Source organism: Sesamum indicum, linkage group LG10, assembly GCF_026168435.1.
Source record: "Sesamum indicum cultivar Baizhima isolate 11 linkage group LG10, ASM2616843v1, whole genome shotgun sequence".
Classification (NCBI taxonomy): domain Eukaryota; kingdom Viridiplantae; phylum Streptophyta; class Magnoliopsida; order Lamiales; family Pedaliaceae; genus Sesamum; species Sesamum indicum.
The window spans coordinates 9,607,581-9,631,050 of NC_142666.1; positions in this window are offsets into that span (position 1 = coordinate 9,607,581).

Genomic DNA, 23,470 nt, shown 5'->3' on the forward strand with positions numbered 1-23,470 from the left:
TTATTATTACGCTTAGCAAATTTAATACACAAATTATTGGGTGTAGACCAACGTTTGGGTCAAGTTTCGTCGAATTCTGAGAACATTCAAAATTTAGCTGTTTTGGACGGTATTATTAAAGGAAGTTTGTTTTCCTTTTACACAAACTTGTAAATCTTATTACGGTTAGCAAATTAACACACAAATTCTTGGTTCTAGACCTACGTTGGGGTCAAGTTTCGTCGATTTCTGAAAACGTTCAAAATTAAGCTTATTTGCACGGTTTTATTAAAACAAGTTTGTTTCCTTTTTATACAAACATGTAATTATTATTACGCTTAGCAAATTTAGCACACAAATTCTTATGTGCAGACCAACGTTTTGGTCAAATTTGGTCGAATTCTGAGAACGTTCAAAATTTAGCTATTTTGGACAGTTTTATTAAAGCAAGTTTGTTTTCCTTTTACACAAACTAGTAGTTATTATTACGGTTAGAAAAATTTACCACACAAGTTCTTGGGTCTAGACCAATGTTTGGGTCAAGTTTCGTCGAATTTTGAGAACGTTCAAAATTAAGCTGTTTTGCACGGTTTTATTAAAGCAAGTTTGTCTCCTTTTTATACAAACATGAAGTTATTATTATGCTTAGCAAATTTACCATACAAATTCTTATGTCAAGACCAACGTTTGGGTAACGTTTCGTCGAATTTTGAGAACGTTCAAAATTTAGCTGTTTTGCAAGGTTTTATTACAGCAAGTTTGTTTCCATTTTATAAAAACTTGTAGTTATTATAATTTAAGCATAGAAAATTCACCACACAAATTCTTATGTCCAAACAAACATTTGGGTGAATTTTCGTCGAATTCTGAGAATATTCAAATTTAGCTATTTTGCACGGTTTAATTAAAGCAAGTTTGTTTCTATTTCATACAACCTTATAGTTATTATTATGCTTAGCAAATTTACCACACAAATTCTTATGTTCAGACCAATGTTTTGGTCAAGTTTGATCGAATTCTGAGAACGTTCCAAATTTAGCTATTTTGGACTGTTTTATTTAAGAAAGTTTTTTTTCCTTTTACACACACATGTAGTTATTATTACGCTTAGCAAATTTAATATACAAATTATTGGGTGTAGACCAACGTTTGGGTCAAGTTTCGTCGAATTCTGAGAACATTCAAAATTTAGCTGTTTTGGACGGTATTATTAAAGGAAGTTTGTTTTCCTTTTACACAAACTTGTAAATCTTATTACGGTTAGCAAATTAACACACAAATTCTTGGTTCTAGACCTACGTTGGGGTCAAGTTTCGTCAATTTCTGAAAACGTTCAAAATTAAGCTTATTTGCACGGTTTTATTAAAGCAAGTTTGTTTCCTTTTTATACAAACATGTAATTATTATTACGCTTAGCAAATTTAGCACACAAATTCTTATGTGCAGACCAACGTTTTGGTCAAATTTGGTCGAATTCTGAGAACGTTCAAAATTTAGCTATTTTGGACAGTTTTATTAAAGCAAGTTTGTTTTCCTTTTACACAAACTAGTAGTTATTATTACGGTTAGAAAAATTTACCACACAAGTTCTTGGGTCTAGACCAATGTTTGGGTCAAGTTTCGTCGAATTTTGAGAACGTTCAAAATTAAGCTGTTTTGCACGGTTTTATTAAAGCAAGTTTGTCTCCTTTTTATACAAACATGAAGTTATTATTATGCTTAGCAAATTTACCATACAAATTCTTATGTCAAGACCAACGTTTGGGTAACGTTTCGTCGAATTTTGAGAACGTTCAAAATTTAGCTGTTTTGCAAGGTTTTATTACAGCAAGTTTGTTTCCATTTTATAAAAACTTGTAGTTATTATAATTTAAGCATAGAAAATTCACCACACAAATTCTTATGTCCAAACAAACATTTGGGTGAATTTTCGTCGAATTCTGAGAATATTCAAATTTAGCTATTTTGCACGGTTTAATTAAAGCAAGTTTGTTTCTATTTCATACAACCTTATAGTTATTATTATGCTTAGCAAATTTACCACACAAATTCTTATGTTCAGACCAATGTTTTGGTCAAGTTTGATCGAATTCTGAGAACGTTCCAAATTTAGCTATTTTGGACTGTTTTATTTAAGAAAGTTTTTTTTCCTTTTACACACACATGTAGTTATTATTACGCTTAGCAAATTTAATATACAAATTATTGGGTGTAGACCAACGTTTGGGTCAAGTTTCGTCGAATTCTGAGAACATTCAAAATTTAGCTGTTTTGGACGGTATTATTAAAGGAAGTTTGTTTTCCTTTTACACAAACTTGTAAATCTTATTACGGTTAGCAAATTAACACACAAATTCTTGGTTCTAGACCTACGTTGGGGTCAAGTTTCGTCGATTTCTGAAAACGTTCAAAATTAAGCTTATTTGCACGGTTTTATTAAAGCAAGTTTGTTTCCTTTTTATACAAACATGTAATTATTATTACGCTTAGCAAATTTACCACACAAATTCTTATGTGCAGACCAACGTTTTGGTCAAATTTGGTCGAATTCTGAGAACGTTGAAAATTTAGCTATTTTGGACGGTTTTATTAAAGCAAGTTTATTTTTTCCTTTTACACAAACTAGTAGTTATTATTACCGTTAGAAAAATTTACCACACAAGTTCTTGGGTCTAGACCAACGTTTGGGTCAAGTTTCGTAGAATTCTGAGAAAGTTCAAAATTAAGCTGTTTTGCACGGTTTTATTAAAGCAAGTTTGTCTCCTTTTTATACAAACATGAAGTTATTATTATGCTTAGCAAATTTACCATACAAATTCTTATGTCAAGACCAACGTTTGGGTCAAGTTTCGTCGAAATTTGAGAACGTTCAAAATTTAGCTGTTTTGCAAGGTTTTATTACAGCAAGTTTGTTTCCATTTTATAAAAACTTGTAGTTATTATAATTTAAGCATAGAAAATTCACCACACAAATTCTTATGTCCAAACCAATATTTGGGTGAATTTTCGTCGAATTCTGAGAATATTCAAATTTAGCTATTTTGCACGGTTTATTAAAGCAAGTTTGTTTCTATTTCGTACAACCTTATAGTTATTATTATGCTTAGCAAATTTACCACCCAAATTCTTATGTTCAGACCAACGTTTTGGTCAAGTTTGATCGAATTCTGAGAACGTTCCAAATTTAGCTATTTTGGACGGTTTTATTTAAGAAAGTTTTTTTTCCTTTTACACACACATGTAGTTATTATTACGCTTAGCAAATTTAATACACAAATTATTGGGTGTAGACCAACGTTTGGGTCAAGTTTCGTCGAATTCTGAGAACATTCAAAATTTAGCTGTTTTGGACGGTATTATTAAAGGAAGTTTGTTTTCCTTTTACACAAACTTGTAAATCTTATTACGGTTAGCAAATTAACACACAAATTCTTGGTTCTAGACCTACGTTGGGGTCAAGTTTCGTCGATTTCTGAAAACGTTCAAAATTAAGCTTATTTGCACGGTTTTATTAAAGCAAGTTTGTTTCCTTTTTATACAAACATGTAATTATTATTACGCTTAGCAAATTTAGCACACAAATTCTTATGTGCAGACCAACGTTTTGGTCAAATTTGGTCGAATTCTGAGAACGTTCAAAATTTAGCTATTTTGGACAGTTTTATTAAAGTAAGTTTGTTTTCCTTTTACACAAACTAGTAGTTATTATTACGGTTAGAAAAATTTACCACACAAGTTCTTGGGTCTAGACCAATGTTTGGGTCAAGTTTCGTCGAATTTTGAGAACGTTCAAAATTAAGCTGTTTTGCACGGTTTTATTAAAGCAAGTTTGTCTCCTTTTTATACAAACATGAAGTTATTATTATGCTTAGCAAATTTACCATACAAATTCTTATGTCAAGACCAACGTTTGGGTAACGTTTCGTCGAATTTTGAGAACGTTCAAAATTTAGATGTTTTGCAAGGTTTTATTACAGCAAGTTTGTTTCCATTTTATAAAAACTTGTAGTTATTATAATTTAAGCATAGAAAATTCACCACACAAATTCTTATGTCCAAACAAACATTTGGGTGAATTTTCGTCGAATTCTGAGAATATTCAAATTTAGCTATTTTGCACGGTTTAATTAAAGCAAGTTTGTTTCTATTTCGTACAACCTTATAGTTATTATTATGCTTAGCAAATTTACCACCCAAATTCTTATGTTCAGACCAACGTTTTGGTCAAGTTTGATCGAATTCTGAGAACGTTCCAAATTTAGCTATTTTGGACGGTTTTATTTAAGAAAGTTTTTTTTCCTTTTACACACACATGTAGTTATTATTACGCTTAGCAAATTTAATACACAAATTATTGGGTGTAGACCAACGTTTGGGTCAAGTTTCGTCGAATTCTGAGAACATTCAAAATTTAGCTGTTTTGGACGGTATTATTAAAGGAAGTTTGTTTTCCTTTTACACAAACTTGTAAATCTTATTACGGTTAGCAAATTAACACACAAATTCTTGGTTCTAGACCTACGTTGGGGTCAAGTTTCGTCGATTTCTGAAAACGTTCAAAATTAAGCTTATTTGCACGGTTTTATTAAAACAAGTTTGTTTCCTTTTTATACAAACATGTAATTATTATTACGCTTAGCAAATTTAGCACACAAATTCTTATGTGCAGACCAACGTTTTGGTCAAATTTGGTCGAATTCTGAGAACGTTCAAAATTTAGCTATTTTGGACAGTTTTATTAAAGCAAGTTTGTTTTCCTTTTACACAAACTAGTAGTTATTATTACGGTTAGAAAAATTTACCACACAAGTTCTTGGGTCTAGACCAATGTTTGGGTCAAGTTTCGTCGAATTTTGAGAACGTTCAAAATTAAGCTGTTTTGCACGGTTTTATTAAAGCAAGTTTGTCTCCTTTTTATACAAACATGAAGTTATTATTATGCTTAGCAAATTTACCATACAAATTCTTATGTCAAGACCAACGTTTGGGTAACGTTTCGTCGAATTTTGAGAACGTTCAAAATTTAGCTGTTTTGCAAGGTTTTATTACAGCAAGTTTGTTTCCATTTTATAAAAACTTGTAGTTATTATAATTTAAGCATAGAAAATTCACCACACAAATTCTTATGTCCAAACAAACATTTGGGTGAATTTTCGTCGAATTCTGAGAATATTCAAATTTAGCTATTTTGCACGGTTTAATTAAAGCAAGTTTGTTTCTATTTCATACAACCTTATAGTTATTATTATGCTTAGCAAATTTACCACACAAATTCTTATGTTCAGACCAATGTTTTGGTCAAGTTTGATCGAATTCTGAGAACGTTCCAAATTTAGCTATTTTGGACTGTTTTATTTAAGAAAGTTTTTTTTCCTTTTACACACACATGTAGTTATTATTACGCTTAGCAAATTTAATATACAAATTATTGGGTGTAGACCAACGTTTGGGTCAAGTTTCGTCGAATTCTGAGAACATTCAAAATTTAGCTGTTTTGGACGGTATTATTAAAGGAAGTTTGTTTTCCTTTTACACAAACTTGTAAATCTTATTACGGTTAGCAAATTAACACACAAATTCTTGGTTCTAGACCTACGTTGGGGTCAAGTTTCGTCAATTTCTGAAAACGTTCAAAATTAAGCTTATTTGCACGGTTTTATTAAAGCAAGTTTGTTTCCTTTTTATACAAACATGTAATTATTATTACGCTTAGCAAATTTAGCACACAAATTCTTATGTGCAGACCAACGTTTTGGTCAAATTTGGTCGAATTCTGAGAACGTTCAAAATTTAGCTATTTTGGACAGTTTTATTAAAGCAAGTTTGTTTTCCTTTTACACAAACTAGTAGTTATTATTACGGTTAGAAAAATTTACCACACAAGTTCTTGGGTCTAGACCAATGTTTGGGTCAAGTTTCGTCGAATTTTGAGAACGTTCAAAATTAAGCTGTTTTGCACGGTTTTATTAAAGCAAGTTTGTCTCCTTTTTATACAAACATGAAGTTATTATTATGCTTAGCAAATTTACCATACAAATTCTTATGTCAAGACCAACGTTTGGGTAACGTTTCGTCGAATTTTGAGAACGTTCAAAATTTAGCTGTTTTGCAAGGTTTTATTACAGCAAGTTTGTTTCCATTTTATAAAAACTTGTAGTTATTATAATTTAAGCATAGAAAATTCACCACACAAATTCTTATGTCCAAACAAACATTTGGGTGAATTTTCGTCGAATTCTGAGAATATTCAAATTTAGCTATTTTGCACGGTTTAATTAAAGCAAGTTTGTTTCTATTTCATACAACCTTATAGTTATTATTATGCTTAGCAAATTTACCACACAAATTCTTATGTTCAGACCAATGTTTTGGTCAAGTTTGATCGAATTCTGAGAACGTTCCAAATTTAGCTATTTTGGACTGTTTTATTTAAGAAAGTTTTTTTTCCTTTTACACACACATGTAGTTATTATTACGCTTAGCAAATTTAATATACAAATTATTGGGTGTAGACCAACGTTTGGGTCAAGTTTCGTCGAATTCTGAGAACATTCAAAATTTAGCTGTTTTGGACGGTATTATTAAAGGAAGTTTGTTTTCCTTTTACACAAACTTGTAAATCTTATTACGGTTAGCAAATTAACACACAAATTCTTGGTTCTAGACCTACGTTGGGGTCAAGTTTCGTCGATTTCTGAAAACGTTCAAAATTAAGCTTATTTGCACGGTTTTATTAAAGCAAGTTTGTTTCCTTTTTATACAAACATGTAATTATTATTACGCTTAGCAAATTTACCACACAAATTCTTATGTGCAGACCAACGTTTTGGTCAAATTTGGTCGAATTCTGAGAACGTTGAAAATTTAGCTATTTTGGACGGTTTTATTAAAGCAAGTTTATTTTTTCCTTTTACACAAACTAGTAGTTATTATTACCGTTAGAAAAATTTACCACACAAGTTCTTGGGTCTAGACCAACGTTTGGGTCAAGTTTCGTAGAATTCTGAGAAAGTTCAAAATTAAGCTGTTTTGCACGGTTTTATTAAAGCAAGTTTGTCTCCTTTTTATACAAACATGAAGTTATTATTATGCTTAGCAAATTTACCATACAAATTCTTATGTCAAGACCAACGTTTGGGTCAAGTTTCGTCGAAATTTGAGAACGTTCAAAATTTAGCTGTTTTGCAAGGTTTTATTACAGCAAGTTTGTTTCCATTTTATAAAAACTTGTAGTTATTATAATTTAAGCATAGAAAATTCACCACACAAATTCTTATGTCCAAACCAATATTTGGGTGAATTTTCGTCGAATTCTGAGAATATTCAAATTTAGCTATTTTGCACGGTTTATTAAAGCAAGTTTGTTTCTATTTCGTACAACCTTATAGTTATTATTATGCTTAGCAAATTTACCACCCAAATTCTTATGTTCAGACCAACGTTTTGGTCAAGTTTGATCGAATTCTGAGAACGTTCCAAATTTAGCTATTTTGGACGGTTTTATTTAAGAAAGTTTTTTTTCCTTTTACACACACATGTAGTTATTATTACGCTTAGCAAATTTAATACACAAATTATTGGGTGTAGACCAACGTTTGGGTCAAGTTTCGTCGAATTCTGAGAACATTCAAAATTTAGCTGTTTTGGACGGTATTATTAAAGGAAGTTTGTTTTCCTTTTACACAAACTTGTAAATCTTATTACGGTTAGCAAATTAACACACAAATTCTTGGTTCTAGACCTACGTTGGGGTCAAGTTTCGTCGATTTCTGAAAACGTTCAAAATTAAGCTTATTTGCACGGTTTTATTAAAGCAAGTTTGTTTCCTTTTTATACAAACATGTAATTATTATTACGCTTAGCAAATTTAGCACACAAATTCTTATGTGCAGACCAACGTTTTGGTCAAATTTGGTCGAATTCTGAGAACGTTCAAAATTTAGCTATTTTGGACAGTTTTATTAAAGTAAGTTTGTTTTCCTTTTACACAAACTAGTAGTTATTATTACGGTTAGAAAAATTTACCACACAAGTTCTTGGGTCTAGACCAATGTTTGGGTCAAGTTTCGTCGAATTTTGAGAACGTTCAAAATTAAGCTGTTTTGCACGGTTTTATTAAAGCAAGTTTGTCTCCTTTTTATACAAACATGAAGTTATTATTATGCTTAGCAAATTTACCATACAAATTCTTATGTCAAGACCAACGTTTGGGTAACGTTTCGTCGAATTTTGAGAACGTTCAAAATTTAGATGTTTTGCAAGGTTTTATTACAGCAAGTTTGTTTCCATTTTATAAAAACTTGTAGTTATTATAATTTAAGCATAGAAAATTCACCACACAAATTCTTATGTCCAAACAAACATTTGGGTGAATTTTCGTCGAATTCTGAGAATATTCAAATTTAGCTATTTTGCACGGTTTAATTAAAGCAAGTTTGTTTCTATTTCATACAACCTTATAGTTATTATTATGCTTAGCAAATTTACCACACAAATTCTTATGTTCAGACCAATGTTTTGGTCAAGTTTGATCGAATTCTGAGAACGTTCCAAATTTAGCTATTTTGGACTGTTTTATTTAAGAAAGTTTTTTTTCCTTTTACACACACATGTAGTTATTATTACGCTTAGCAAATTTAATATACAAATTATTGGGTGTAGACCAACGTTTGGGTCAAGTTTCGTCGAATTCTGAGAACATTCAAAATTTAGCTGTTTTGGACGGTATTATTAAAGGAAGTTTGTTTTCCTTTTACACAAACTTGTAAATCTTATTACGGTTAGCAAATTAACACACAAATTCTTGGTTCTAGACCTACGTTGGGGTCAAGTTTCGTCAATTTCTGAAAACGTTCAAAATTAAGCTTATTTGCACGGTTTTATTAAAGCAAGTTTGTTTCCTTTTTATACAAACATGTAATTATTATTACGCTTAGCAAATTTAGCACACAAATTCTTATGTGCAGACCAACGTTTTGGTCAAATTTGGTCGAATTCTGAGAACGTTCAAAATTTAGCTATTTTGGACAGTTTTATTAAAGCAAGTTTGTTTTCCTTTTACACAAACTAGTAGTTATTATTACGGTTAGAAAAATTTACCACACAAGTTCTTGGGTCTAGACCAATGTTTGGGTCAAGTTTCGTCGAATTTTGAGAACGTTCAAAATTAAGCTGTTTTGCACGGTTTTATTAAAGCAAGTTTGTCTCCTTTTTATACAAACATGAAGTTATTATTATGCTTAGCAAATTTACCATACAAATTCTTATGTCAAGACCAACGTTTGGGTAACGTTTCGTCGAATTTTGAGAACGTTCAAAATTTAGCTGTTTTGCAAGGTTTTATTACAGCAAGTTTGTTTCCATTTTATAAAAACTTGTAGTTATTATAATTTAAGCATAGAAAATTCACCACACAAATTCTTATGTCCAAACAAACATTTGGGTGAATTTTCGTCGAATTCTGAGAATATTCAAATTTAGCTATTTTGCACGGTTTAATTAAAGCAAGTTTGTTTCTATTTCATACAACCTTATAGTTATTATTATGCTTAGCAAATTTACCACACAAATTCTTATGTTCAGACCAATGTTTTGGTCAAGTTTGATCGAATTCTGAGAACGTTCCAAATTTAGCTATTTTGGACTGTTTTATTTAAGAAAGTTTTTTTTCCTTTTACACACACATGTAGTTATTATTACGCTTAGCAAATTTAATATACAAATTATTGGGTGTAGACCAACGTTTGGGTCAAGTTTCGTCGAATTCTGAGAACATTCAAAATTTAGCTGTTTTGGACGGTATTATTAAAGGAAGTTTGTTTTCCTTTTACACAAACTTGTAAATCTTATTACGGTTAGCAAATTAACACACAAATTCTTGGTTCTAGACCTACGTTGGGGTCAAGTTTCGTCGATTTCTGAAAACGTTCAAAATTAAGCTTATTTGCACGGTTTTATTAAAGCAAGTTTGTTTCCTTTTTATACAAACATGTAATTATTATTACGCTTAGCAAATTTAGCACACAAATTCTTATGTGCAGACCAACGTTTTGGTCAAATTTGGTCGAATTCTGAGAACGTTCAAAATTTAGCTATTTTGGACAGTTTTATTAAAGCAAGTTTGTTTTCCTTTTACACAAACTAGTAGTTATTATTACGGTTAGAAAAATTTACCACACAAGTTCTTGGGTCTAGACCAATGTTTGGGTCAAGTTTCGTCGAATTTTGAGAACGTTCAAAATTAAGCTGTTTTGCACGGTTTTATTAAAGCAAGTTTGTCTCCTTTTTATACAAACATGAAGTTATTATTATGCTTAGCAAATTTACCATACAAATTCTTATGTCAAGACCAACGTTTGGGTAACGTTTCGTCGAATTTTGAGAACGTTCAAAATTTAGCTGTTTTGCAAGGTTTTATTACAGCAAGTTTGTTTCCATTTTATAAAAACTTGTAGTTATTATAATTTAAGCATAGAAAATTCACCACACAAATTCTTATGTCCAAACAAACATTTGGGTGAATTTTCGTCGAATTCTGAGAATATTCAAATTTAGCTATTTTGCACGGTTTAATTAAAGCAAGTTTGTTTCTATTTCATACAACCTTATAGTTATTATTATGCTTAGCAAATTTACCACACAAATTCTTATGTTCAGACCAATGTTTTGGTCAAGTTTGATCGAATTCTGAGAACGTTCCAAATTTAGCTATTTTGGACTGTTTTATTTAAGAAAGTTTTTTTTCCTTTTACACACACATGTAGTTATTATTACGCTTAGCAAATTTAATATACAAATTATTGGGTGTAGACCAACGTTTGGGTCAAGTTTCGTCGAATTCTGAGAACATTCAAAATTTAGCTGTTTTGGACGGTATTATTAAAGGAAGTTTGTTTTCCTTTTACACAAACTTGTAGCTTTTATTACGGTTAGCAAATTTACCACACAAATTCTTGGTTCTAGACCAACGTTGGGGTCAAGTTTCGTCGATTTCTGAAAACGTTCAAAATTAAGCTTATTTGCACGGTTTTATTAAAGCAAGTTTGTTTCCTTTTTATACAAACATGTAATTATTATTACGCTTAGCAAATTTAGCACACAAATTCTTATGTGCAGACCAACGTTTTGGTCAAATTTGGTCGAATTCTGAGAACGTTGAAAATTTAGCTATTTTGGACGGTTTTATTAAAGCAAGTTTATTTTTTCCTTTTACACAAACTAGTAGTTATTATTACCGTTAGAAAAATTTACCACACAAGTTCTTGGGTCTATTCCAACGTTTGGGTCAAGTTTCGTAGAATTCTGAGAAAGTTCAAAATTAAGCTGTTTTGCACGGTTTTATTAAAGCAAGTTTGTCTCCTTTTTATACAAACATGAAGTTATTATTATGCTTAGCAAATTTACCATACAAATTCTTATGTCAAGACCAACGTTTGGGTCAAGTTTCGTCGAAATTTGAGAACGTTCAAAATTTAGCTGTTTTGCAAGGTTTTATTACAGCAAGTTTGTTTCCATTTTATAAAAATTTGTAGTTATTATAATTTAAGCATAGAAAATTCACCACACTAATTCTTATGTCCAAACCAATATTTGGGTGAATTTTCGTCGAATTCTGAGAATATTCAAATTTAGCTATTTTGAACGGTTTATTAAAGCAAGTTTGTTTCTATTTCATACAACCTTATAGTTATTATTATGCTTAGCAAATTTACCACCCAAATTCTTATGTTCAGACCAACGTTTTGGTCAAGTTTGATCGAATTCTGAGAACGTTCCAAATTTAGCTATTTTGGACGGTTTTATTTAAGAAAGTTTTTTTTCCTTTTACACACACATGTAGTTATTATTACGCTTAGCAAATTTAATACACAAATTCTTGGGTGTAGACCAACGTTTGGGTCAAGTTTCGTCGAATTCTGAGAACATTCAAAATTTAGCTGTTTTGGACGGTATTATTAAAGGAAGTTTGTTTTCCTTTTACACAAACTTGTAAATCTTATTACGGTTAGCAAATTAACACACAAATTCTTGGTTCTAGACCTACATTGGGGTCAAGTTTCGTCGATTTCTGAAAACGTTCAAAATTAAGCTTATTTGCACGGTTTTATTAAAGCAAGTTTGTTTCCTTTTTATACAAACATGTAATTATTATTACGCTTAGCAAATTTAGCACACAAATTCTTATGTGCAGACCAACGTTTTGGTCAAATTTGGTCGAATTCTGAGAACGTTCAAAATTTAGCTATTTTGGACAGTTTTATTAAAGCAAGTTTGTTTTCCTTTTACACAAACTAGTAGTTATTATTACGGTTAGAAAAATTTACCACACAAGTTCTTGGGTCTAGACCAATGTTTGGGTCAAGTTTCGTCGAATTTTGAGAACGTTCAAAATTAAGCTGTTTTGCACGGTTTTATTAAAGCAAGTTTGTCTCCTTTTTATACAAACACAGAAGTTATTATTATGCTTAGCAAATTTACCATACAAATTCTTATGTCAAGACCAACGTTTGGGTAACGTTTCGTCGAATTTTGAGAACGTTCAAAATTTAGCTGTTTTGCAAGGTTTTATTACAGCAAGTTTGTTTCCATTTTATAAAAACTTGTAGTTATTATAATTTAAGCATAGAAAATTCACCACACAAATTCTTATGTCCAAACAAACATTTGGGTGAATTTTCGTCGAATTCTGAGAATATTCAAATTTAGCTATTTTGCACGGTTTAATTAAAGCAAGTTTGTTTCTATTTCATACAACCTTATAGTTATTATTATGCTTAGCAAATTTACCACACAAATTCTTATGTTCAGACCAATGTTTTGGTCAAGTTTGATCGAATTCTGAGAACGTTCCAAATTTAGCTATTTTGGACTGTTTTATTTAAGAAAGTTTTTTTTCCTTTTACACACACATGTAGTTATTATTACGCTTAGCAAATTTAATATACAAATTATTGGGTGTAGACCAACGTTTGGGTCAAGTTTCGTCGAATTCTGAGAATATTCAAAATTTAGCTGTTTTGGACGGTATTATTAAAGGAAGTTTGTTTTCCTTTTACACAAACTTGTAGCTTTTATTACGGTTAGCAAATTTACCACACAAATTCTTGGTTCTAGACCAACGTTGGGGTCAAGTTTCGTCGATTTCTGAAAACGTTCAAAATTAAGCTTATTTGCACGGTTTTATTAAAGCAAGTTTGTTTCCTTTTTATACAAACATGTAATTATTATTACGCTTAGCAAATTTACCACACAAATTCTTATGTGCAGACCAACGTTTTGGTCAAATTTGGTCGAATTCTGAGAACGTTGAAAATTTAGCTATTTTGGACGGTTTTATTAAAGCAAGTTTATTTTTTCCTTTTACACAAACTAGTAGTTATTATTACCGTTAGAAAAATTTACCACACAAGTTCTTGGGTCTATTCCAACGTTTGGGTCAAGTTTCGTAGAATTCTGAGAAAGTTCAAAATTAAGCTGTTTTGCACGGTTTTATTAAAGCAAGTTTGTCTCCTTTTTATACAAACATGAAGTTATTATTATGCTTAGCAAATTTACCATACAAATTCTTATGTCAAGACCAACGTTTGGGTCAAGTTTCGTCGAAATTTGAGAACGTTCAAAATTTAGCTGTTTTGCAAGGTTTTATTACAGCAAGTTTGTTTCCATTTTATAAAAATTTGTAGTTATTATAATTTAAGCATAGAAAATTCACCACACTAATTCTTATGTCCAAACCAATATTTGGGTGAATTTTCGTCGAATTCTGAGAATATTCAAATTTAGCTATTTTGAACGGTTTATTAAAGCAAGTTTGTTTCTATTTCATACAACCTTATAGTTATTATTATGCTTAGCAAATTTACCACCCAAATTCTTATGTTCAGACCAACGTTTTGGTCAAGTTTGATCGAATTCTGAGAACGTTCCAAATTTAGCTATTTTTTACGGTTTTATTTAAGAAAGTTTTTTTTCCTTTTACACACACATGTAGTTATTATTACACTTAGCAAATTTAATACACAAATTCTTGGGTGTAGACCAACGTTTGGGTCAAGTTTCGTCGAATTCTGAGAACATTCAAAATTTAGCTGTTTTGGACGGTATTATTAAAGGAAGTTTGTTTTCCTTTTACACAAACTTGTAAATCTTATTACGGTTAGCAAATTAACACACAAATTCTTGGTTCTAGACCTACGTTGGGGTCAAGTTTCGTCGATTTCTGAAAACGTTCAAAATTAAGCTTATTTGCACGGTTTTATTAAAGCAAGTTTGTTTCCTTTTTATACAAACATGTAATTATTATTACGCTTAGCAAATTTAGCACACAAATTCTTATGTGCAGACCAACGTTTTGGTCAAATTTGGTCGAATTCTGAGAACGTTCAAAATTTAGCTATTTTGGACAGTTTTATTAAAGCAAGTTTGTTTTCCTTTTACACAAACTAGTAGTTATTATTACGGTTAGAAAAATTTACCACACAAGTTCTTGGGTCTAGACCAATGTTTGGGTCAAGTTTCGTCGAATTTTGAGAACGTTCAAAATTAAGCTGTTTTGCACGGTTTTATTAAAGCAAGTTTGTCTCCTTTTTATACAAACATGAAGTTATTATTATGCTTAGCAAATTTACCATACAAATTCTTATGTCAAGACCAACGTTTGGGTAACGTTTCGTCGAATTTTGAGAACGTTCAAAATTTAGCTGTTTTGCAAGGTTTTATTACAGCAAGTTTGTTTCCATTTTATAAAAACTTGTAGTTATTATAATTTAAGCATAGAAAATTCACCACACAAATTCTTATGTCCAAACAAACATTTGGGTGAATTTTCGTCGAATTCTGAGAATATTCAAATTTAGCTATTTTGCACGGTTTAATTAAAGCAAGTTTGTTTCTATTTCATACAACCTTATAGTTATTATTATGCTTAGCAAATTTACCACACAAATTCTTATGTTCAGACCAATGTTTTGGTCAAGTTTGATCGAATTCTGAGAACGTTCCAAATTTAGCTATTTTGGACTGTTTTATTTAAGAAAGTTTTTTTTCCTTTTACACACACATGTAGTTATTATTACGCTTAGCAAATTTAATACACAAATTATTGGGTGTAGACCAACGTTTGGGTCAAGTTTCGTCGAATTCTGAGAACATTCAAAATTTAGCTGTTTTGGACGGTATTATTAAAGGAAGTTTGTTTTCCTTTTACACAAACTTGTAGCTTTTATTACGGTTAGCAAATTTACCACACAAATTCTTGGTTCTAGACCAACGTTGGGGTCAAGTTTCGTCGATTTCTGAAAACGTTCAAAATTAAGCTTATTTGCACGGTTTTATTAAAGCAAGTTTGTTTCCTTTTTATACAAACATGTAATTATTATTACGCTTAGCAAATTTAGCACACAAATTCTTATGTGCAGACCAACGTTTTGGTCAAATTTGGTCGAATTCTGAGAACGTTCAAAATTTAGCTATTTTGGACAGTTTTATTAAAGCAAGTTTGTTTTCCTTTTACACAAACTAGTAGTTATTATTACCGTTAGAAAAATTTACCACACAAGTTCTTGGGTCTAGACCAACGTTTGGATCAAGTTTCGTAGAATTCTGAGAAAGTTCAAAATTAAGCTGTTTTGCACGGTTTTATTAAAGCAAGTTTGTCTCCTTTTTATACAAACATGAAGTTATTATTATGCTTAGCAAATTTACCATACAAATTCTTATGTCAAGACCAACGTTTGGGTCAAGTTTCGTCGAAATTTGAGAACGTTCAAAATTTAGCTGTTTTGCAAGGTTTTATTACAGCAAGTTTGTTTCCATTTTATAAAAACTTGTAGTTATTATAATTTAAGCATAGAAAATTCACCACACAAATTCTTATGTCCAAACCAATATTTGGGTGAATTTTCGTCGAATTCTGAGAATATTCAAATTTAGCTATTTTGCACGGTTTATTAAAGCAAGTTTGTTTCTATTTCGTACAACCTTATAGTTATTATTATGCTTAGCAAATTTACCACCCAAATTCTTATGTTCAGACCAACGTTTTGGTCAAGTTTGATCGAATTCTGAGAACGTTCCAAATTTAGCTATTTTGGACGGTTTTATTTAAGAAAGTGTTTTTTCCTTTTACACACACATGTAGTTATTATTACGCTTAGCAAATTTAATACACAAATTCTTGGGTGTAGACCAACGTTTGGGTCAAGTTTCGTCGAATTCTGAGAACATTCAAAATTTAGCTGTTTTGGACGGTATTATTAAAGGAAGTTTGTTTTCCTTTTACACAAACTTGTAAATCTTATTACGGTTAGCAAATTAACACACAAATTCTTGGTTCTAGACCAACGTTGGGGTCAAGTTTCGTCGATTTCTGAAAACGTTCAAAATTAAGCTTATTTGCACGGTTTTATTAAAGCAAGTTTGTTTTCTTTTTATACAAACATGTAATTATTATTACGCTTAGCAAATTTACCACACAAATTCTTATATGCAGACCAACGTTTTGGTCAAATTTGGTCGAATTCTGAGAACGTTCAAAATTTAGCTATTTTGGACAGTTTTATTTAAGAAAGTTTTTTTTCCTTTTACACACACATGTAGTTATTATTACGCTTAGCAAATTTAATACACAAATTATTGGGTGTAGACCAACGTTTGGGTCAAGTTTCGTCGAATTCTGAGAACATTCAAAATTTAGCTGTTTTGGACGGTATTATTAAAGGAAGTTTGTTTTCCTTTTACACAAACTTGTAGTTACGGTTAGAAAAATTTACCACACAAGTTCTTGGGTCTAGACCAACGTTTGGGTCAAGTTTCGTCGAATTTTGAGAACGTTCAAAATTAAGCTGTTTTGCACGGTTTTATTAAAGCAAGTTTGTCTCCTTTTTATACAAACATGAAGTTATTATTATGCTTAGCAAATTTACCATACAAATTCTTATGTCAAGACCAACGTTTGGGTCAAGTTTCGTCGAAATTTGAGAACGTTCAAAATTTAGCTGTTTTGCAAGGTTTTATTACAGCAAGTTTGTTTCCATTTTATAAAAACTTGTAGTTATTATAATTTATGCATAGAAAATTCACCACACAAATTCTTATGTCCAAACCAATATTTGGGTGAATTTTCGTCGAATTCTGAGAATATTCAAATTTAGCTATTTTGAACGGTTTATTAAAGCAAGTTTGTTTCTATTTCATACAACCTTATAGTTATTATTATGCTTAGCAAATTTACCACCCAAATTCTTATGTTCAGACCAACGTTTTGGTCAAGTTTGATCGAATTCTGAGAACGTTCCAAATTTAGCTATTTTGGGCGGTTTTATTTAAGAAAGTTTTTTTTCCTTTTACACACACATGTAGTTATTATTACGCTTAGCTAATTTAATACACAAATTCTTGGGTGTAGACCAACGTTTGGGTCAAGGTTCGTCGAATTCTGAGAACATTCAAAATTTAGCTGTTTTGGACGGTATTATTAAAGGAAGTTTGTTTTCCTTTTACACAAACTTGTAAATCTTATTACGGTTAGCAAATTAACACACAAATTCTTGGTTCTACACCAACGTTGGGGTCAAGTTTCGTCGATTTCTGAAAACGTTCAAAATTAAGCTTATTTGCACGGTTTTATTAAAGCAAGTTTGTTTTCTTTTTATACAAACATGTAATTATTATTACGCTTAGCAAATTTACCACACAAATTCTTATATGCAGACCAACGTTTTGGTCAAATTTGGTCGAATTCTGAGAACGTTCAAAATTTAGCTATTTTGGACAGTTTTATTTAAGAAAGTTTTTTTTCCTTTTACACACACATGTAGTTATTATTACGCTTAGCAAATTTAATACACAAATTATTGGGTGTAGACCAACGTTTGGGTCAAGTTTCGTCGAATTCTGAGAACATTCAAAATTTAGCTGTTTTGGACGGTATTATTAAAGGAAGTTTGTTTTCCTTTTACACAAACTTGTAGCTTTTATTACGGTTAGCAAATTTACCACACAAATTCTTGGTTCTAGACCAACGTTGGGGTCAAGTTTCGTCGATTTCTGAAAACGTTCAAAATTAAGCTTATTTGCACGGTTTTATTAAAGCAAGTTTGTTTCCTTTTTATACAAACATGTAATTATTATTACGCTTAGCAAATTTAGCACACAAATTCTTATGTGCAGACCAACGTTTTGGTCAAATTTGGTCGAATTCTGAGAACGTTCAAAATTTAGCTATTTTGGACAGTTTTATTAAAGCAAGTTTGTTTTCCTTTTACACAAACTAGTAGTTATTATTACCGTTAGAAAAATTTACCACACAAGTTCTTGGGTCTAGACCAACGTTTGGATCAAGTTTCGTAGAATTCTGAGAAAGTTCAAAATTAAGCTGTTTTGCACGGTTTTATTAAAGCAAGTTTGTCTCCTTTTTATACAAACATGAAGTTATTATTATGCTTAGCAAATTTACCATACAAATTCTTATGTCAAGACCAACGTTTGGGTCAAGTTTCGTCGAAATTTGAGAACGTTCAAAATTTAGCTGTTTTGCAAGGTTTTATTACAGCAAGTTTGTTTCCATTTTATAAAAACTTGTAGTTATTATAATTTAAGCATAGAAAATTCACCACACAAATTCTTATGTCCAAACCAATATTTGGGTGAATTTTCGTCGAATTCTGAGAATATTCAAATTTAGCTATTTTGCACGGTTTATTAAAGCAAGTTTGTTTCTATTTCGTACAACCTTATAGTTATTATTATGCTTAGCAAATTTACCACCCAAATTCTTATGTTCAGACCAACGTTTTGGTCAAGTTTGATCGAATTCTGAGAACGTTCCAAATTTAGCTATTTTGGACGGTTTTATTTAAGAAAGTGTTTTTTCCTTTTACACACACATGTAGTTATTATTACGCTTAGCAAATTTAATACACAAATTCTTGGGTGTAGACCAACGTTTGGGTCAAGTTTCGTCGAATTCTGAGAACATTCAAAATTTAGCTGTTTTGGACGGTATTATTAAAGGAAGTTTGTTTTCCTTTTACACAAACTTGTAAATCTTATTACGGTTAGCAAATTAACACACAAATTCTTGGTTCTAGACCAACGTTGGGGTCAAGTTTCGTCGATTTCTGAAAACGTTCAAAATTAAGCTTATTTGCACGGTTTTATTAAAGCAAGTTTGTTTTCTTTTTATACAAACATGTAATTATTATTACGCTTAGCAAATTTACCACACAAATTCTTATATGCAGACCAACGTTTTGGTCAAATTTGGTCGAATTCTGAGAACGTTCAAAATTTAGCTATTTTGGACAGTTTTATTTAAGAAAGTTTTTTTTCCTTTTACACACACATGTAGTTATTATTACGCTTAGCAAATTTAATACACAAATTATTGGGTGTAGACCAACGTTTGGGTCAAGTTTCGTCGAATTCTGAGAACATTCAAAATTTAGCTGTTTTGGACGGTATTATTAAAGGAAGTTTGTTTTCCTTTTACACAAACTTGTAGTTACGGTTAGAAAAATTTACCACACAAGTTCTTGGGTCTAGACCAACGTTTGGGTCAAGTTTCGTCGAATTTTGAGAACGTTCAAAATTAAGCTGTTTTGCACGGTTTTATTAAAGCAAGTTTGTCTCCTTTTTATACAAACATGAAGTTATTATTATGCTTAGCAAATTTACCATACAAATTCTTATGTCAAGACCAACGTTTGGGTCAAGTTTCGTCGAAATTTGAGAACGTTCAAAATTTAGCTGTTTTGCAAGGTTTTATTACAGCAAGTTTGTTTCCATTTTATAAAAACTTGTAGTTATTATAATTTATGCATAGAAAATTCACCACACAAATTCTTATGTCCAAACCAATATTTGGGTGAATTTTCGTCGAATTCTGAGAATATTCAAATTTAGCTATTTTGAACGGTTTATTAAAGCAAGTTTGTTTCTATTTCATACAACCTTATAGTTATTATTATGCTTAGCAAATTTACCACCCAAATTCTTATGTTCAGACCAACGTTTTGGTCAAGTTTGATCGAATTCTGAGAACGTTCCAAATTTAGCTATTTTGGGCGGTTTTATTTAAGAAAGTTTTTTTTCCTTTTACACACACATGTAGTTATTATTACGCTTAGCTAATTTAATACACAAATTCTTGGGTGTAGACCAACGTTTGGGTCAAGGTTCGTCGAATTCTGAGAACATTCAAAATTTAGCTGTTTTGGACGGTATTATTAAAGGAAGTTTGTTTTCCTTTTACACAAACTTGTAAATCTTATTACGGTTAGCAAATTAACACACAAATTCTTGGTTCTACACCAACGTTGGGGTCAAGTTTCGTCGATTTCTGAAAACGTTCAAAATTATGCTTATTTGCACGGTTTTATTAAAGCAAGTTTGTTTTCTTTTTATACAAACATGTAATTATTATTACGCTTAGCAAATTTACCACACAAATTCTTATGTGCAGACCAACGTTTTGGTCAAATTTGGTCGAATTCTGAGAACGTTCAAAATTTAGCTATTTTGGACAGTTTTATTAAAGCAAGTTTGTTTTCCTTTTACACAAACTAGTAGTTATTATTACGGTTAGAAAAATTTACCACAGAAGTTCTTGGGTCTAGACCAACGTTTGGGTCAAGTTTCGTCGAATTTTGAGAACGTTCAAAATTAAGCTGTTTTGCACGGTTTTATTAAAGCAAGTTTGTCTCCTTTTTATACAAACATGAAGTTATTATTATGCTTAGCAAGTTTACCATACAAATTCTTATGTCAAGACCAACGTTTGGGTAACGTTTCGTCGAATTTTGAGAACGTTCAAAATTTAGCTGTTTTGCAAGGTTTTATTACAGCAAGTTTGTTTCCATTTTATAAAAACTTGTAGTTATTATAATTTAAGCATAGAAAATTTACCACACAAATTCTTATGTCCAAACCAACATTTGGGTGAATTTTCGTCGAATTCTGAGAATATTCAAATTTAGCTATTTTGCACGGTTTTATTAGAGCAAGTTTGTTTCTACTTCATACAACCTTATAGTTATTATTATGCTTAGCAAATTTACCACCCAAATTCTTATGTTCAGACCAACGTTTTGGTCAAGTTTGATCGAATTCTGAGAACGTTCCAAATTTAGCTATTTTGGACGGTTTTATTTAAGAAAGTTTTTTTTCCTTTTACACACACATGTAGTTATTATTACGCTTAGCAAATTTAATACACAAATTCTTGGGTGTAGACCAACGTTTGGGTCAAGTTTCGTCGAATTCTGAGAACATTCAAAATTTAGCTGTTTTGGATGGTATTATTAAAGGAAGTTTGTTTTCCTTTTACACAAACTTGTAGCTTTTATTACGGTTAGCAAATTTACCACACAAATTCTTGGTTCTAGACCAACATTGGGGTCAAGTTTCGTCGATTTCTGAAAACGTTCAAAATTAAGCTTATTTGCACGGTTTTATTAAAGCAAGTTTGTTTCCTTTTTATACAAACATGTAATTATTATTACGCTTAGCAAATTTACCACACAAATTCTTATGTGCAGACCAACGTTTTGGTCAAATTTGGTCGAATTCTGAGAACGTTCAAAATTTAGCTATTTTGGACGGTTTTATTAAAGCAAGTTTATTTTTTCCTTTTACACAAACTAGTAGTTATTATTACCGTTAGAAAAATTTACCACACAAGTTCTTGGGTCTAGACAAACGTTTGGGTCAAGTTTCGTCGAATTCTGAGAAAGTTCAAAATTAAGCTGTTTTGCACGGTTTTATTAAAGCAAGTTTGTCTCCTTTTTATACAAACATGAAGTTCTTATTATGCTTAGCAAATTTACCATACAAATTCTTATGTCAAGACCAACGTTTGGGTCAAGTTTCGTCGAAATTTGAGAACGTTCAAAATTTAGCTGTTTTGCAAGGTTTTATTACAGCAAGTTTGTTTCCATTTTATAAAAACTTGTAGTTATTATAATTTAAGCATAGAAAATTCACCACACAAATTCTTATGTCCAAACCAATATTTGGGTGAATTTTCGTCGAATTCTGAGAATATTCAAATTTAGCTATTTTGCACGGTTTATTAAAGCAAGTTTGTTTCTATTTCGTACAACCTTATAGTTATTATTATGCTTAGCAAATTTACCACCCAAATTCTTATGTTCAGACCAACGTTTTGGTCAAGTTTGATCGAATTCTGAGAACGTTCCAAATTTAGCTATTTTGGACGGTTTTATTTAAGAAAGTTTTTTTTCCTTTTACACACACATGTAGTTATTATTACGCTTAGCAAATTTAATACACAAATTATTGGGTGTAGACCAACGTTTGGGTCAAGTTTCGTCGAATTCTGAGAAACATTCAAAATTTAGCTGTTTTGGACGGTATTATTAAAGGAAGTTTGTTTTCCTTTTACACAAACTTGTAGCTTTTATTACGGTTAGCAAATTTACCACACAAATTCTTGGTTCTAGACCAACGTTGGGGTCAAGTTTCGTCGATTTCTGAAAACGTTCAAAATTAAGCTTATTTGCACGGTTTTATTAAAGCAAGTTTGTTTCCTTTTTATACAAACATGTAATTATTATTACGCTTAGCAAATTTACCACACAAATTCTTATGTGCAGACCAATGTTTTGGTCAAATTTGGTCGAATTCTGAGAACGTTGAAAATTTAGCTATTTTGGACGGTTTATTAAAGCAAGTTTATTTTTTCCTTTTACACAAACTAGTAGTTATTATTACCGTCAGAAAAATTTACCACACAAGTTCTTGGGTCTAGACCAACGTTTGGGTTAAGTTTCGTCGAATTCTGAGAAAGTTCAAAATTAAGCTGTTTTGCACGGTTTTATTAAAGCAAGTTTGTCTCCTTTTTATACAAACATGAAGTTATTATTATGCTTAGCAAATTTACCATACAAATTCTTATGTCAAGACCAACGTTTGGTCACGTTTCGTCGAAATTTGAGAACGTTCAAAATTTAGCTGTTTTGCAAGGTTTTATTACAGCAAGTTTGTTTCCATTTTATAAAAACTTGTAGTTATTATAATTTAAGCATAGAAAATTCACCACACAAATTCTTATGTCCAAACCAATATTTGGGTGAATTTTCGTCGAATTCTGAGAATATTCAAATTTAGCTATTTTGCACGGTTTATTAAAGCAAGTTTGTTTCTATTTCATACAACCTTATAGTTATTATTATGCTTAGCAAATTTACCACCCAAATTCTTATGTTCAGACCAACGTTTTGGTCAAGTTTGATCGAATTCTGACAACGTTCCAAATTTAGCTATTTTGGACGGTTTTATTTAAGAAAGTTTTTTTTCCTTTTACACACACATGTAGTTATTATTACGCTTAGCAAATTTAATACACAAATTATTGGGTGTAGACCAACGTTTGGGTCAAGTTTCGTCGAATTCTGAGAACATTCAAAATTTAGCTGTTTTGGACGGTATTATTAAAGGAAGTTTGTTTTCCTTTTACACAAACTTGTAGCTT